This window comes from Nanorana parkeri, unplaced genomic scaffold (genome assembly GCF_000935625.1).
Source record: "Nanorana parkeri isolate BGI_ZX_2015 unplaced genomic scaffold, ASM93562v1 scaffold293, whole genome shotgun sequence".
NCBI classification, from domain to species: Eukaryota; Metazoa; Chordata; class Amphibia; order Anura; family Dicroglossidae; genus Nanorana; species Nanorana parkeri.
The window spans coordinates 479,078-495,691 of record NW_017306561.1 but is presented as its reverse complement, the minus strand read 5'-3'; positions in this window follow the sequence as shown (position 1 = coordinate 495,691).

The window sequence follows — 16,614 nt, the reverse complement described above, 5'->3', positions numbered from 1 at the left end:
ATTTTTTTTATTTTATTCAAACTAAGTGAGGGGTTAGGTACACATATGTGATATAATTATATAGCCCTATCTGTCCTCTAAAAAACAATATATAATATGTGTGGGTACATTTAGTAAGAAAGTATATTACTGACGTGGAAGAATCACACAGCAAAAATGTAAAAAATGTGTCAGTCATTTATGAACAGAACCTGAAAACTAGCTCAGTCATGAAGGGGTTAAAGGTACAGAAACACACGAAGGATCCCGCACATCCCAATGGCAGCTGAGAGCCCCATGCGTCGCTGCACCAAATCAGTCAAGCAAAACAAACGACAAACGCACTCAGCTGCCAATAGGATGTGCGGGATCCCTTGTGTGTCTCTGTACCTTTAAGGAGGTGGGGCGTCCTCCTGACAGGCCTGCACCCAATTTGATATCTTCTGCCCCCATGTGCTCCAAGATGGAGACTCTCATAGTTTAGAGTTAGGACCGCACTATAAGAGGTGCCTTGGCGCGGCAGTGCGGCTTACACATCCTTTGCAGAAGACGTGTATCCAAACCTCTGTCATTATCGTTAGTGGTGAGACATGTTGTTTTACATGCTGGTTTTGTGAGTGTGCCATGATGCCTTTCTGCTGTTTTACTGTTCAAAGCCCATTTCGTGTGCACCTTACTGTATAACTGGTAACAAATTGTTGAGTGCGTTTGTTGTTTGTTTTGCTTGACCTACAGTAGTAGAGGTCGCACGGCTTCCACACACCTTCCGATAATCGTACGATCGCGGGATTTCCTTAAAGTGACAGTAAACCCTCAGGGTTTTTAACATAAACCAATACTGTAATGTGTGCCTTACTGTAATCCATGGTTGTTTCCCTTCTCTTTGCTGCTCTTGCTTTTAAATCCTCATGTCTTCTCATGCTTGGGGAGAACTTCCCTTTTAAGCTCAGGGCCTCTTCCTGTAGTGCTGGCTCAGATTACAAGCCTATACAAACGGATACACAGACACCGTGTATCTATTCCTGAGACAAGGCAGTCTGCTGCAAAACAGAAGTTCTGCAGAGCATGAGCACAGATACCGATTTAAAAGGAAGAGCAGCAAAGAGAAGGGAAACTACCATGGATTACAGTAAGGCGCACATTACAGTATTGTTTTATGTTAAAAAATCTGAGGGTTTAATGTCACTTTAAGATACAGGTTCAAACTTTCTAGTAAACATTTACTGTACGCATGTAAATGTTGCACAAGCAGCACATATGTACAACAGAGCACGTTTTAGGCAGATTTTGCTGCCAGCCAGATCCTGCATTCAAGTTGCTGTATTCCATACGGTTCTGTGTGTGAGCCCTTGATGTGAACCTTATAGTTTTTCTCACAGATGCTCTGTTCTGGGTGACACCTGAGAGAAGCACACACCATTTACTATCATTACCAGGCTTCTCCCTTGTCTCAGTTCACCATCTGAAGGATCACATCGGCCTTTATTGTGCTCATCTGTTTTCTAAGTCTCAGAAGGCAGATACGACTTTTCACAGGATCATCATATTCATCACTGGAATCCCAATGTAGAACGTTTTCCTATGGGAACTACCAATACCTGCAATCTTCTCACTCCATTTCGGACATAACCTTCCACCACGAGCAATGAGAGTAAATAGTTAATGTCAATAAATTCCATTCAACTGGTCTGTTCTATGTCCCATGCTATGTATAAACTGTCTAGGTCTGTAAGTGTAGGATCCAGTACTCTGGGCTATTTAGTGGTGGTACTTACCGCAGTAGCCCTACCGTCCCATGCTGCTGGCTTTGTGAACTGATCTCATCACCCTCCACTCTTGTATGACATTGGGAGCACCTGGCAGTACTCTCACATATTTAAAGTGACAATAACCTCAGGAGTTAAACCTCAAAAACGCATTTAAGTACCTTAAAGGAGAACTATGAGGTGAGTGCTTTTCACTCACCTCATAGTTCTTGCTGACCTGTGACAATGAGACTGTCACAGGTCGGCTCAGTAGATCGGGAGGTGAGCGAACACATGCCGGCATTCGCTCACCTCTCGATCCTGTCACAGCTCTCTGCCGTGACAAGGGAGGGGCTGGATTCCCCCCGCTCCGATCCGCCAGCGCTGACTGGTGGAACGGACGGGGAGGGGGTGGGTACAGCTGGCTCTGCCTCTAGATAGGCAGAGCCAGCTGTCAGTCAAGCAGCTGGGCGGATCCAGACATAATTGTCGGGATACGCTTCAGCTGCGGCGTCTCAGTATAGCACGAGCCACAGCTCACGATATACTGAGCCTAGGGTGACGGGAGGACACTAGTTTGTGTCCTCCCGTTACCCTAAGGAGAACTATGGGGAAAAGCCTTAACCCCATAGTTCTCCTTTTAACTATTAACAAAAATGTATCACTCTGTAGCTCCTCAAATCATCTCTGAATTGGTGCTGATACTGTCTTTCCTTCCAGGGGGTGGCTACAATTTGTTCCCCCTGGTCCGTGTTGTATCCACTACTCCAAGCTTGCTCCTGTGATGGACTCACGTTTAGTTTACTAATTTGTATTAAGATTGTAGTCCATCATGGGAGTGAGCTTGGAGCATGAGAATGCCTAAACATTTGTAATTGCAACAATTTTCTGCGCAAGTGGCGCATTATCTGTCACAGGAGTGCCAATATTTTTGCCCATGACTGTGCATCTGACACATCTGTGCTAAATATTTCTGTTAGAAGCTTGCAGAAAAATCCATTGTAACAAAAAAAACTGTTTAGACGTGTAATTGACTCACACATACACACACATATGGTATTTAGAGGCGTATGCTTTTTCTAGTCACTGGAATTAACCACTTGAAGTCCGCAGTGTTAAACCCCCTTCCCATCCAGGCCATGTTTCAGTATTCAGCGCTGCGGTACTGTGACATTTATTCCGTCATGCAACGCTGTACTGAAATTAATTTTATACCCTTTTTTGGGGACAGATAGAGCTTTCTTTTGGTGGTATTTAATCACCACTGGGGTTTTATTTTTTACTATATTAAGGAAAAATTACCGAAATTTTTAACAAAAAAAAACTGTTTCCCCTATATTATATGATAAAACATTTATTATTACCCAATTTTTTTGGTAAAATATAAAAGAGGGGGTCACATCGGGTAAAAAGAAACCAAACATGTCAAGCCTTAAAATTGCGTGCGCGCGCGAAACCTCAAAAAACTACAATACCCAAAATTGGCCATAGGTGACGCTTTAAAAGCTTTTACCGCTCATCAGTTTAGTGTTATCAGTAATTGATGGCCCTAAAATGATTGCTCTCACTCCGACGTTCGCGGCGATATGTAACGTGTAGTGCAATTGTCGTTTTCGCGCGCTGGTGCATTTGTTATGCGGACCTATTCCAATTGCTTCTTTTTGATACGTTCATTGCAAACGCTGAACGTTGGTAAATTTTGCCAATAAAGCTGATTTGCAATGGGGGGTTGAATCATTCTGATTACAACTGTTTTTTGCTAGTGTCCTCGGAGGGTGGACACTTTATCCTCATCTCCGCTATGAAAAACTTGAAACATATTTTTGTACTGGTTCTTTTTTTTTAATTATTATTTGTTGTTGTTTACACAAGATTTTGGTTTCACTCTGGATGTTTTTTCTTCAGTAACCTGAATAAAGACTTCAAACTTGATGCTTGGGCAAGTCACTTCACAGCAGCTATTTGAAAGCTGTACCTGGACCCTGCTGGAGCAAGGATTGTGCGGCCTGTCTGGAATGTGACTTTCAGGCACTGGGCTCTGCTTTTGGCACTTTCCAGACCTTTTATGAACTGTGTTGCTAAGCCGCAGCATATTCTCCGGTTCCAGAGTCATGGCGCAGCCTCTGATGTGACCTAGTCTCCAAAGAATAACTTTGTGGTCTAGATCTTGTTCAAGCTAAGGGTGAAGCTTAGGGTGAAGCTTGTCCTGCAATGACAAAGATACATTCATCTTAATAGGTGCACCTGTGTTCAGACTATTGATACTAACATATTGGCAAATTGTTAGAGACATTGGGGGGAATTTATCAAAACTGGAGCAGACAGAATCTGGAGCAGTTGCCCATGACAGCCAATCAGTTTCTCTCTTCGGTTTAGCTTTGAAAATGGAGAAGACAACTGATTGGTTGCCATGTACAACTGCTCCAGACTTTCTCTGCTCCAGTTTTGATAAATCCCCCCCCCCCATTGTCATCTGGGGACACTTTTCAGGCTGCTCCCATTCATAAAATGTTTGAAATGAACACTTACCATTGATGTTATTTTTATCACAGTTCATTTTGCCTTTTTAAAAGGCTCTCCTCATGGTGCTGGGGGCATAAACATGTCGACAATTGCCTCTCCGTTTACAATGGAGAATGTAAATGATGGTTGCAGCTCCCATAAATTGATGGGGCCAGTAATGGTAATCACTCCATATCCTGGCACCGCCGCGGTGTATTGCCGCATCCCCTAAAGGAAGAGAAATGACATTCAATAAGGGTTTCCTAAAGAAAATGAGCTCATCCAATACAGTGAGTTCTAAATTTTATCACCATTATTACTCAGCTAAAGTAAAGGTGGCCATACACTTTTCAACCATCGCAAGACCGGTGTCTTGCGATGGTTGTAAAGTAATTTTAAAAAATGTACGATCTGCCCATCTTGGATAGGCAGATCGTACTTGCAATCATCGCAAGCCCGCCCCGCTGAGGGGCGGGCTTCCGATGACCGCAATGCTGAACGGGCATTGTGCGCGTGCGCACAATGGCCGGTTCGGCATTTGTCTCCCGAGCATGCCACAAACCAGCCGACAATCGTAAGATTTTCTGCTGGTTTTCGAAAATGCTCATTAACCCCTTCATGACTGAGGCCTTTTTTTTTCATTTTTTGTACCCATGTTATATTCCACATTTTAGGCCTGAAAATTACTTAAAACCCCCCAACATTATATATTTTCTGAATGCCAAGACCCTATAGAATAAAATGGTGGTAGTTGCAAATCTTTATGTTGCGCAATATTAGCGCAACTCCTTATTAAACCCCAATATTTTGTGAAAAATTTAATTAAATGCCCCAAAACACAACAAAATACCCATTTTTTTAATGAAATATAAAAGATGAGGTTACAACGAGTAAAACGATACCCAACATGCCCAGGTTACAAATTGCGTGCATCCGTAAAACGGCGAAAAACCCCAGTACCCCAAAAAGTCCATAGAAGACGCTTTAAAAGCCCCCACAGGTCATCAATTTAGAGATACCCCAAAATACTGGCCCTAGCATTATTGCTCTCACTCCGGCGTGCGCGGCGATACCCAACATGTGTAGCGCGTTCGTCATTTTCATACGTAGGCGCACCCAACGCGTGTTTACGTGGTGACGCGCGTGCTCGCGGGGGCGGGGGACTTTTAAATTTTTTTGTTATTATTATTAGATTTATTTTATTTAAATTTCATTTGGCGCCAGGTAAGTCGCCAGGATCGCTTCTGTTGTAAAGCCGACAGTAGGCTCTACAAGTTTAAACAGAGTCCCGGCGGCAAAAGTCACCGGGAGTCTGTTTAAACAGCCCCGATGCTGGCGACAGTCGTCAGTCACGAAGGGGTTAAACAAAAGCCGTGCGACCGTACAGTAAAAACAGTTGCATGCCTTCCATACACTGCATGATTCTTGTACGATCGCAGGATTTCCAGCGATTCTCATACGAGAATCGTGCAGTGTATGGGCACCTTAAAGGCCGTGACACACTGCAGGCGAAGCAGCGCAGAGCGGTGGCGCGCTGCCTTTGCGAGCAGTGTGTCATGTCATTTTCTTCTGGGCACCTCAGCTGGCGAGAGCTCGCCGAGATGAACAATTTCAACTTCAGCCAATCGGCTCGTGCATATAAACCGGCGCGACAGGATGCGATGTCTGGCCGGTTGTTAAGCACGAGGCGATTGGCTGAAGGTGCAGTCAATCATCTGACTGCACTCAGCTCACACACTGCATACAAAGCTCCGTGCCGGATAGCTTTGCTTCGCTCTCCACGGCTTTGCGTGCAGTGTGTCACGGCCTTAAGAGTGATCTGTTCTAGGAGAAAAGGCTGACAGACGGATGATACCTACCCTATTCGGCTGAGGGATTGGTTCCCGGCAGTTGGGACAGGCTCTGTTTTCCTGCATCCACCTTGTGATGCAGGCAGAGTGAAAGAGGTGGGAGCAGGCTAGTCTGGTAGTATCTACTCCCTCTTCTATGTCCTCTAAACAAATAGAGCAGACAGGAAGCTCTTCCCTCTGGTATCCCCCTGGGTGTTCCCGGATATTCTCTAGTTCAGGTTGGTATGGTTCGTCCCCCTGTTGGTTTCCCACTGGTGGTCCCTGGATACTCTCCGGACGACTCTCGGAAACGTGGTTGTGTCCGACCGGAGATCGACTTCTGTGTCTCCGGCTGGAGTCCCGGTTTCGATGTCTCAGTCTTCCAGATCTTATGGGTGGCTGCTGGTCAGGTGCATTGGCCAGCCGCAAAACCCTAGACCTGGTTCTCCAGGCAATGGGGAAATCTCGCACTGCGAAAAACAATGATACATAATCCATGAATATTTCGCTATGAGAGTTGTTGAAAACAAGACAGTTTGTGTTGTTTTTCTGACTTTTAAATGATGGCGGTGAGCTTGCCATAGACAGACAGAATGGCCACCTGTTACAGGTCACAATACATGTTACAATATGACTGTCCAATCTTTGTATAATGATCTTTATTCCTCCCAATACTATCTAATACAAGGACCTTTCTACACCAGCCAATCAATCTGGATCCAATCACGCAGGTCTTTCAACTACATAGTTATTAGTAGATGTAAAGGAGATTGATTGTAGTGTGTGAGGTGAGCTTGGCTTACCTGATGGTGATGGGTCTTCCTCGTCACTGGCATGGTTGTCACGGCGTGAACGACCACGATATCGTGACATCCTGGTAGAATTGGATGTCTAGAAATGTGAATCACTGGCGTGGTTGTCACGGCGTGAACGACCACGATATCCTGACATCCTGGTAGAATTGGATGTCTAGAAATGCGAATAAAAACCGCACAAAAACAACCGCAATTGCTACATCGCAGGGAACCCCACTTGGAGATGCTACACAAAGTCGCTCCTCAGCAAGTGCTAATCACTACAACTGTAGTGCAATATATGCTCCCGACACACGATGACATCACAACGCACCGTCGTCCAATTGCAGCCGTGCACTGGGAGCTGTAGTAAAAAAACCACTTCTTTTCAGTTGAGTGCAATGCAATTTGAAAATAACTGTCACATGGCTACAAATAGGTGAATGTAGATCTCATGGCCAGACTATAAGGAGAGGGTGCCACATGGCTACAAATAGGTGAATGTAGATCTCATGGCCAGACTATATGGAGAGGGTGTCACATGGCTACAAATAGGTGAATGTAGATCTCATGGCCAGACTATATGGAGAGGGTGTCACATGGCTACAAATAGGTGAATGTAGATCTCATGCCCAGACTATATGGAGAGGGTGTTACAGCCGTATACATTCAGCCCAAAGAATCCAGTCTCGTATTGTGACTTCTATTCTAAGAGGTCTGACTTTCCTGGCTGATTGTCCTCCCAGCACCCTCAGCACTTGCCTTTTGCCCTTTCTATTGGCACAAACAGGTCAATGCATCTGAATGTGTCATCTTGTGTATTTCCCCCTCCTGGGAGCCGCAGATGCTGCATCGGGCCTCCCATAATGTTAATGGCTGTACTAGGGTATACGCTGGTACTTGTGTAAAACCCGCATCCAGGGATTTATATCTGAACAGATATGCAGCTATACAGGAATATGAGCATATACCCACATACAGCTCCGTACAGCCATTGACATCTATGGAAGGCTGCCTGGTGGGGGAAATACACAGCTATATACATGATACAGGCTCAGGTGCCCATGTACATGAAGTCTCATTTTTTGAACACTGTACTGCTTGTTTAGGGCTTTTGTTTACATCAGAGCTGCTTTTCTCCCCATACAAGTCTATGGGAATACAAAAGCAGCTTGAAGCAGGTTAGATGCAGGTCAGAAGGAGGTCAACGACAAGTCAAATGCTCCTGTCAATATATTTTTAATTATCTCAGAAGCGTCTCCAAATGATGTCATATCCAGGCTCATTAACACATAGTTACATAGTTACATAGTTAGTCAGGTTGAAAAAAGACACAAGTCCATCGAGACACAGCCCAATTTCCGGTCCAAACAGGCCCTTAGCCCCCATTCACACTTCAGCATTGGCGTCTGCTCGTTATTTGCACATGTGATTTTCGCATTTTTCCAAGCTTGAGCGTTCTTGTTGTAGCCAATGGAAAGCCAGGAACCAGGAGGAGGAGGCGGGTGTTATGCACCATTTTCCGGTGTTTTTAGGTGCTCCCATAGAGGTCTATCGGGACCAAAAACATGTAATTATATCCCAAATATATTTTTTGAAGCATTGATGGACCGCACATCACTCAGATGTGAACAGGCACAATGGAATAACATGGAATTCTGGGTTCTGAGTGTTAAAGTGATATTTTAAGTTTTTCAAATGCTGATGAAATTACTTACAATGAATGCTGTTTCTTGATGTTTAAAAGTTTGTTTCCTGCAGAATCAGCTGGTCTGAGCACTGGCCCTGATATCCTGTTTTAGGGTGGCTCCTTTCCTATGCAGGGTCCTATGGAGCCCCCCTTGTGTGTGCTAGCAAGCTGTGTGTGTCCACAAATACACAGGCACAACAAGGCAAGTCATCCTCCTGCTCTCCTCTCCTTGTGTCTCTGTTTTCCAATGTAGTAGTTGGGCAGCTGCTCTGTCCCTTGTGATCTTGTACTGGATAGGAAGTTCAGGGAGGCTGAGCTTAGAGAGTTGGAGTTGTTTGGAAACATGTTGATTGGAAGGGCTTGGGGAAAAACTTGGCTGTTGATCTGGATTCATTATTGAGAGTTTAATACTTTAAAGAAAAATGCTAAAATACAAACTTGTTCATAAAAGAATACATGTGAATTTCCTGTGTTTTCTGCATTGGAGCCAGTAAAGCATTACGACTGCAAACAGTGGACTGTGGCCGCAATGCTCTGGCTCCTGCAGGCTGTTCCTCCCATCCATGTCTGTACTTTGGTATAGACATACAGTAACGGGGACGGGACGAAGTGTCAATGGACTACAAGTGCAGCCACGTCCTGCTGCCATGGTGGCTGATGGGGGTTGTAGTTTCTCCATTCACAGATCCTGTGAAAGGATCTAGGAATGGGTGACGCAGCTGTGTGGGCGGAGCAACCACAGCCGTGCCAACTTCAAACAGCTACAGCGGGGATGCTGCAGGGCTCGATACCAATTGGCTCGACACCGATTGGCTGGGAAGCCTGCTTCCTGGCCAATCAGAATCGAGCCGGCCAAACAGCATGAAGCCAGCTTCCCGGCTCCATGTTCCCTCGCGGCACTGCCGGTCACAGGAAATCTCCCTCTGACCGGAATTTCCAGTATCGGGAAAGGTATCGAAGCATTTGGGCGAGTATGGGTACTCGCCCAAATACTCGGTATCGGCACCGATACCCATACTAGTATCGGTGTGGGTGCATCCCTAGTATATCTGTACAAAATAAGTTAAAGCCACTGGGCTTGCTGTATTTTTCTTGAAGAGACTTTTCTACTGTTTTCAGAAAAAGAAACGAAGCCTTTAAAGAAACAAATACAGTCCCTACAGTCAAACATGGTGGATGTTCACTGATGTTTTGGGGTTGCTTTGCTGCTTCGGGCACTGGATGTCTTCACTGTGTGCATGGCGTTATGAAATCTGAAGAATACCAAAGAATTCTGGGGTGCAATGTAGGGCCCAGTCTCAGAAAGTTGGGAGTCTCAGTCAGAGGTCATGGGTCTTACAGCAGGACAATGACCCAAAGCACACGTCAAAAAGCACCCAGAATTGGTTTCAGACAAAGCACTAGAGAGTACTGGACTGGCCAGCAATGGGTCCAGATCTGAATCCCATAGAGCACCTGTGGAGAGATCTCAAAACAGCAGTTGGGTAAAGGGTAAAGGAACCCCTCCAATCTGAGAGACCTGGAGCAGTTGGCGGAACAAGAGTGGTCCAAAATTCCTGCAGAGAGGTGTAAGAAACTCATTGATGGTTACAGGAAGCCATTGGTTTCAGTAATTTTTTCCAAGGGCTGCGCTACCAAATATTAACTCAGGGTGCCGATCATTTCGTCCAGTCCATTTTTAGAGTTTTGTGTGGAATGTGTCAGGTTTGGCTTTTTTTGTGTTATACCAATACAAACATAAGAAAAACATGAGAATGCCAAAACATTTGTACCTGCAACAATTTTCTGAGCAAAGTGGTGCATTATCTGGCAGAAATGTGTGCTGGTGACTTACCCTATCTGTTTGATTTGGGTGGCACCATCTGCAGCCACTTTAGCACCCATTTCTAAAGTGCAAACTGGTAAGGAATGCGCTGGGATATCTATTGGACTTGAATTTTTGTCTAAAGCTGTTCATCCGCTGCAGCACAGGTGTGTTGCTTTAGTGCGTTGGGTATCATTCAAACTGAACAGTGCAGCAATGCAAATAACATGCATTGCGGCAATGTTATAGAACCATTGTTTTTTTTTTTGTATATAGGGACATCCTGTTTTGCACTGCTGATTGTGTCCTGCTGCTGTTTCTTACAATGCAAATCCAGGCGTTGGCTGGCCCATTGAGAATAATGTACCCTGTGTGCCTCATATCTTATTTCAGCAGTTGTGGAGATAAAGTATTTGTACTAACACTGGGAGCTCCATCTAAGTGCTCATCTGCACATCACTTATATACGAGTAAACATGGAAGAGCAAGCTTGTCCAATGTGAATTCCATTTTAAAATTTGAAGTCAATGCTGCAATTAGAACTCAAATGACATACGTACCAAACATACACTTTACACTCCCTTTAAGCAAAATGTATTCTGTTATATCAGATGGTGCTCACGGTTTAGTATTTAACATTTAATGATAGTTACATTTTTGATTAAAACATTTTTGGTCATTGGAAGGGTCGGGGATGGTCCTAGGAATCAACCTGATGCAGGCCTGACACAGGGCTGATTATAGAGAGTGCGCTCAGTGTATAGCTAAGCGAATGCCGTTCACATAGCATTACTGCTGTTAGATGGAGCCAGGGAGCATAGGAATTTCTAAGTTGTACAGCTCCATCTAAGAATTCCTATGCTCTTTGGCACCTTTGGCGCGCCCAGGAATGTCTCCACCCATAGAGCCACGTCATATATTCACAAATGCCACAGTGGCAGAGGGACTCATAGATCTTAGTGGAGAACAAGTGACATCACCACACTTGTAGTCCATTGATTACTTCCTCCAGCTCCATAACCAAAGGTTTTTCCCCCCATTCTGACCTAAGGCTAGGAGAAGAGTTTGCAGAAGTCTGTACATTGCACCTGTGATTCTCTGATCTCAATGCTCTGCAGCCTTGAATGCAAATGTTTTCTTTTATCAATTAAACGCTGTAGCACACAATGGAATTGTGGCCCTTACTGTCCATAAACAATCATCAGTAGAGTAAGGCAAAAAACAGCATCTTAAAATTGTAAAGAAATGCCAAGTTTATGTCACATATTTACTTGTAATTAGCCATGACTGCACTCAAGTTAGCCATGTTCATATAAACAATAGGTGATCATAGGATAATATTGAGCCTTATCTCTCAAATTATCGGCACATCATAGAGAATGAAAAATATTTAGAATCTGTTCCTTCCTAGGTATGGTGACACATAAACACCAGCGATGGGATCTGATACAGTAGGAGCCAAACCCCCAGCTACCTCATTATACTGGTACAATCCCACTGAGGCCAATGTGAGTTGCTATCGATGACAATGTAATGCACAGTTTACAGAGTAGGTTGCCATGTCACAAGAACTAAGGCTCCATTCACACATGAAGGGTTTACCGCGCGGAACCACACTAAACATAAAAAACAATGCATTGCAATGCAATTCAGACTGTTGCGGTGCAATTGTCCGGCAAAATAGTACAAGTGCGATTTTATGGGAGGATTCCGCACGTTCCGGCTATAGTAATAGCTGCAAACGTGCAGAATCCGCGCGTATGTTAACGTTTTGTAAAAGCTACCGCTATATATGAATGGAGCCTATAACTGCAATAAAACCCACACGCTACAGTCAGCCATGATCCTGAAGCCGTTTGTACTCCTTTAGAATATGATGGGGACATTCACTAGGTGATATTTTGTTGTATTCTATTTTTAATATTCCCTGAAAGCAGATTATCTAGAACAGTCTTTAATTGCTTTATCTACGTATATTAGTGTAAATGTTAGGTTGTAGATGAAATAATAAATGTAAACATTTGGCATGCTCTGCATCTTTGACACCAAGGGCTGCTCTATAGAATAAGATTATTTTCAGAAAGTTTTTTGTTTTAGAAGCGCCAGGGACAATCCTTATCCCTCACAAGGAAGGAATGCTAAGCACAAATGCAAGGCGCAGCCCCAATACAGTCAAGGGAACTGGAACATCTGAAAGAAACACAAAAAAGGGGCGCCTTTCCTAGTGCAGTATCGTTTATTCCAAAAGAACAGGCATAAAAGGCGAACTGACAGGTACTCACAATACTGAAGTTTAAAACGAGCTGTAGAACAATAAAACCGGAGCAGTAAAAGAATCCGAATACATGTCCTGTATAAAGCACTGAAGATTATTTTCAGTTTTAATAATGAAATGAAACAAATAATGATAATAAAGGCTAGAAAAGAAACGCAGACAGTGAAAATTGCAATATTTCCTCACATCATGATTAGTGAAAAAATGCCAACTTACACTTGACTGTCAGTGATGTGTCACTACTACTGGTGGTCATTGGTGAAGGGCCTTGTTAGATTGGTGGTGATTAGTGATGAGTCAAATGTAACCCGCCCCGCACTGGGTTCTGTGCGGGGCGGGTTTGGAGAATTTAAATTTGTTTGGGTACCAAATCTGAACCCCGCTGAAGTCAATTGGAGTTGAATCTTAGAAATAATTAATGACCATTTTCTAGGCTAATAGGTAAGGGATTGACAAACAAAGTGCATGGTGAGCCGGGCAGTATCGTGGAGGACACTGACCTTAGAAAAAAAATTCCATTTGGCTGGGAGCAGTGATTTTAAAAATGCTTAAATGGACCCCATTCCCCCAATAAACAACATAGGGTTGTTTCCCTATGTTGCTTCCCCTAAAAGCTTTCTGGTCTGGTATTGATCTTAACAGAGAACTATGAGGTGAGTGATTTCCACTCACCTCATAGTTCTAGCCGACCTGTGACAATGAGACTGTCACAGGTCGGCTCAGTAGATCGGGAGGTGAGCGAACAGATACCGGCGTTCGCTCACCTCTCGATCCTGTCACAGCTCTCTGCCGTGACAGGGGAGGGGCTGGATTCCCCGCTCCCCTCCGCCAGCGCTGACTGGCAGGACGGACAGGGGAGGGGGGTGGGTACAGCTGGCTCTGCCTCTAGATAGGCAGAGCCAGCTGTCACTCACGCTGCGGGGCGGATCCCGGCACAATTGTCGGGATCCACTTCAGCTGCGGCGTCTCAGTATAGCAGCTGCTCGCGGTATACTGTGGCGTCTCAGTATACCGCAAGCTACAGCTCGCGGTATGCTGACCCTAGGGTGACGGAAGAACGCTAGTTTGTGTCCTCCCGTTACCCTAAGGAAAACTATGGGGAAAAGACTTAACCCCATAGTTCTCCTTTAAGAGGAAGCCCATGCATCAAAAAATGAAACAAAGTGGAATCCGCCCAAAATTCCTACCAGGCCCTTTTCAGAGCATGCAGCTTGGCAGGCCAAAAAAAGAGATTTAGAACCCCCCCCCCCCCCTTCCTGAACCATACTAGGCCACATGCCCTCAACATGCATTGATGGGGTAACAGGCAGGGAGGATGTTGATGGGGCAAGAGCCTCTTCCCCCCGACCCTGGCTCAGTAATTGTGGGGGTCTGCAGGGGGCTTGTTGGAATCTACTCATTCCCCCCAAAAAAATGTAAGTGTAAATGAGGAAACACAAATTTCTACTTGTCTACATATTGAAATGTCCCACCCGGTAGATCTATTGTCAAGCACATTTTTCAGCAATGCAGGTCCTTGTCAATCACAGTGAACGACCCCTGCCAACTGCAAAAAAAAATAATAATAATAATACCATGAGACACATCCTCACCCAACGGGTTACTACCGTAGCATGTCCGTTTTTGGTCAATTATGTTACACCACTTACTTTTTTTTACATTTGGCTGTCAGCCAAGGAGCTGTCATTCTGCGCAATCTCCCTAACTGGCAGCCAAATGTAATCAAAGGAGTTGTTATCTTGTTTACATTCAGCTGAATCCCTCTGACAGCTGAATGGGCCAGGCAGGGATGACTCATTGTTTGTTATGATGCCAGCAGCCATCTGCTCCCTAGCAACCAGTCTGAGAGGAAGCTGTCACATTTTGCAGCAGTAGTAATATCGCAATTAATTGTTTCCCTTTCCTGCAAGTTCAAACATCCGCTAGAGGTCATTAGAGAAGGGCCTTCTCAGATTAGTGGTCAGTGGAGAAGGGCCTCCTTAGACTGGTGGTCATTGGAGAATGGTCATCTTAGAGTGGTTGTCAGTGAATTTCTCCATTACTTTTGTGGTCAGTGGAGAAGGGCCTTCTTACTTTGGTGATCAGTGGAGAAGGGACTTCTTACTTTGGTGATCAGTGGAGAAGGGCCTTCTTACTTTGGTGATCAGTGGAGAAGGGCCTTCTTATATTGATAGTCAGTGCAGAAAGACCTTCTTACTTTGGTGATCAGTGGAGAAGGGTCTTCTTAGATTGGTGCTCAATGAAGAAGGGCCTCCTCAGTTTGGTTTTCAGTGGAGAAGGGCCTTCTTAAGTTGGTTGTCATTGATTTGCTCCATTACATTAGTGGTCATTGAAGTAGGATAGTCTTAGATTGGTGGTGTGTACCAAGTGGAGTGTAATGCTCCCTTACATTGGTGGTCAGTAAAGAAGGGCTTTCCTAAGTTGGTCAGTAAAAAAGTGCTTTCTTAGGTTGGTTAGTAAAGAAGGGCTTTCTTAGGTTCGTCAGGAAAGAATGGCTTTCTTAGGTAGGTAGGTTTACTTATTAGAGAGGCAGAAACTGCTCAATGCCTAAGCACCCCATAGTAACCTCAGGCAGAACCCTAATTGAGAAATGCTAAGCTCGCATTTACAGCCCAGAAACGAGCCTAGAATTTCTTGTTAACGCTTTGAGAGCTAGGACACAGGTTCATGCCAAATGTCATCTGGTCTGGCTCAGGTCTTCATTTATCCCTATGGGAAATAAAGAAAGTGGTAGGAACAGTGCTGTAAAATAGATATGTAGACAATAGTCCAAGGCCAGGTGGCATTGTTACTCAGCATAGTATTTACTTGTACCCTTGTCAGCACATCTCACTATACCGCGGCTCCGCTACAAGGCATAAAAGTGCATGAAATGTAATTTGTGACATTTCAATAAAGTTTAAAAGTTAAAGAAACACAAAGGTACATCATGCCTCATGTAACAAAGCAAGGCATTGCTGCTACACAATGGACATCAGCCTGCACTATAAAACATCCCGTTTTAGCATGCAGGATGGTGTGAATGAGCCCTTAGACTAGATTCAGACCTGTGTGTTGTAGTTAACCCATAGTTAAACATACATTCAAACATGGTACCACAACATACAGTACTACATCACACATGGCGCTTTGCAGTTTCATTCCTTTTGAATGGTACCCCAACATACCTAAGTAGCACACTGCAATGCACGAGCCTTTTAGCTCATCACAATGCATAGATTTGAACCTTTTCTGCATTATAGTGCGCTGTGCTGAACAAATGCAGCAGGAGCGTTATTATCTGCTTTATCCTTTGACCTTATTTTACAGCATAACTCTGAGCAACCCTGCAAGAGGTTGTAGCTATAGCCATAGCATATCATGCTACTGCATTGGGGTCCAGCTGTATGGAAAGGTGGTCCTGTCTTGCCAAATACGTATACAGATTTTTAATGCAATGAAAGTATACACCATGAAGGTTCATTCACACTGAATTTAATTCCTTACCGTTTACATCATTCATGTCAAGGTATGGTATAAAAAATATACTGTATGCTGCAGTTTTGGGAGTCTGCGGTTTCTCATCCAACGCAACCAAATTAAGACATTCAAAATGACATTGTATAACATACAGTATGTAAACACATGGGGAGATGGGTGATAGCACATGTAAATAGTGCACACATAACCACATTGTGAAAACATCTGCATTCTTTTGTTTTAGAATGGCGTAGATCACCAGAGTGGGACTACCTTCTGAATGGATTTTGCTAAGGGCTTATTTATATACAGTTATCCTCCTGCCATTGGAGGAAAATAACTCTGCTTCTTTTTGTATGCCATCTTACAAGCAAGCAGCAATGACAAAAAAACAAGTTAGTGATTTGTACACCCATTGTTCCCAGTGGTCTGTCACATGCAAGGTCATATAATAAATATAGTGAAGATAAATTAACATTAAAAGTCCTTCTTCTTCTACTAGAAACAGTTCTGAGTTTCTTTTTAACATAGCCATGT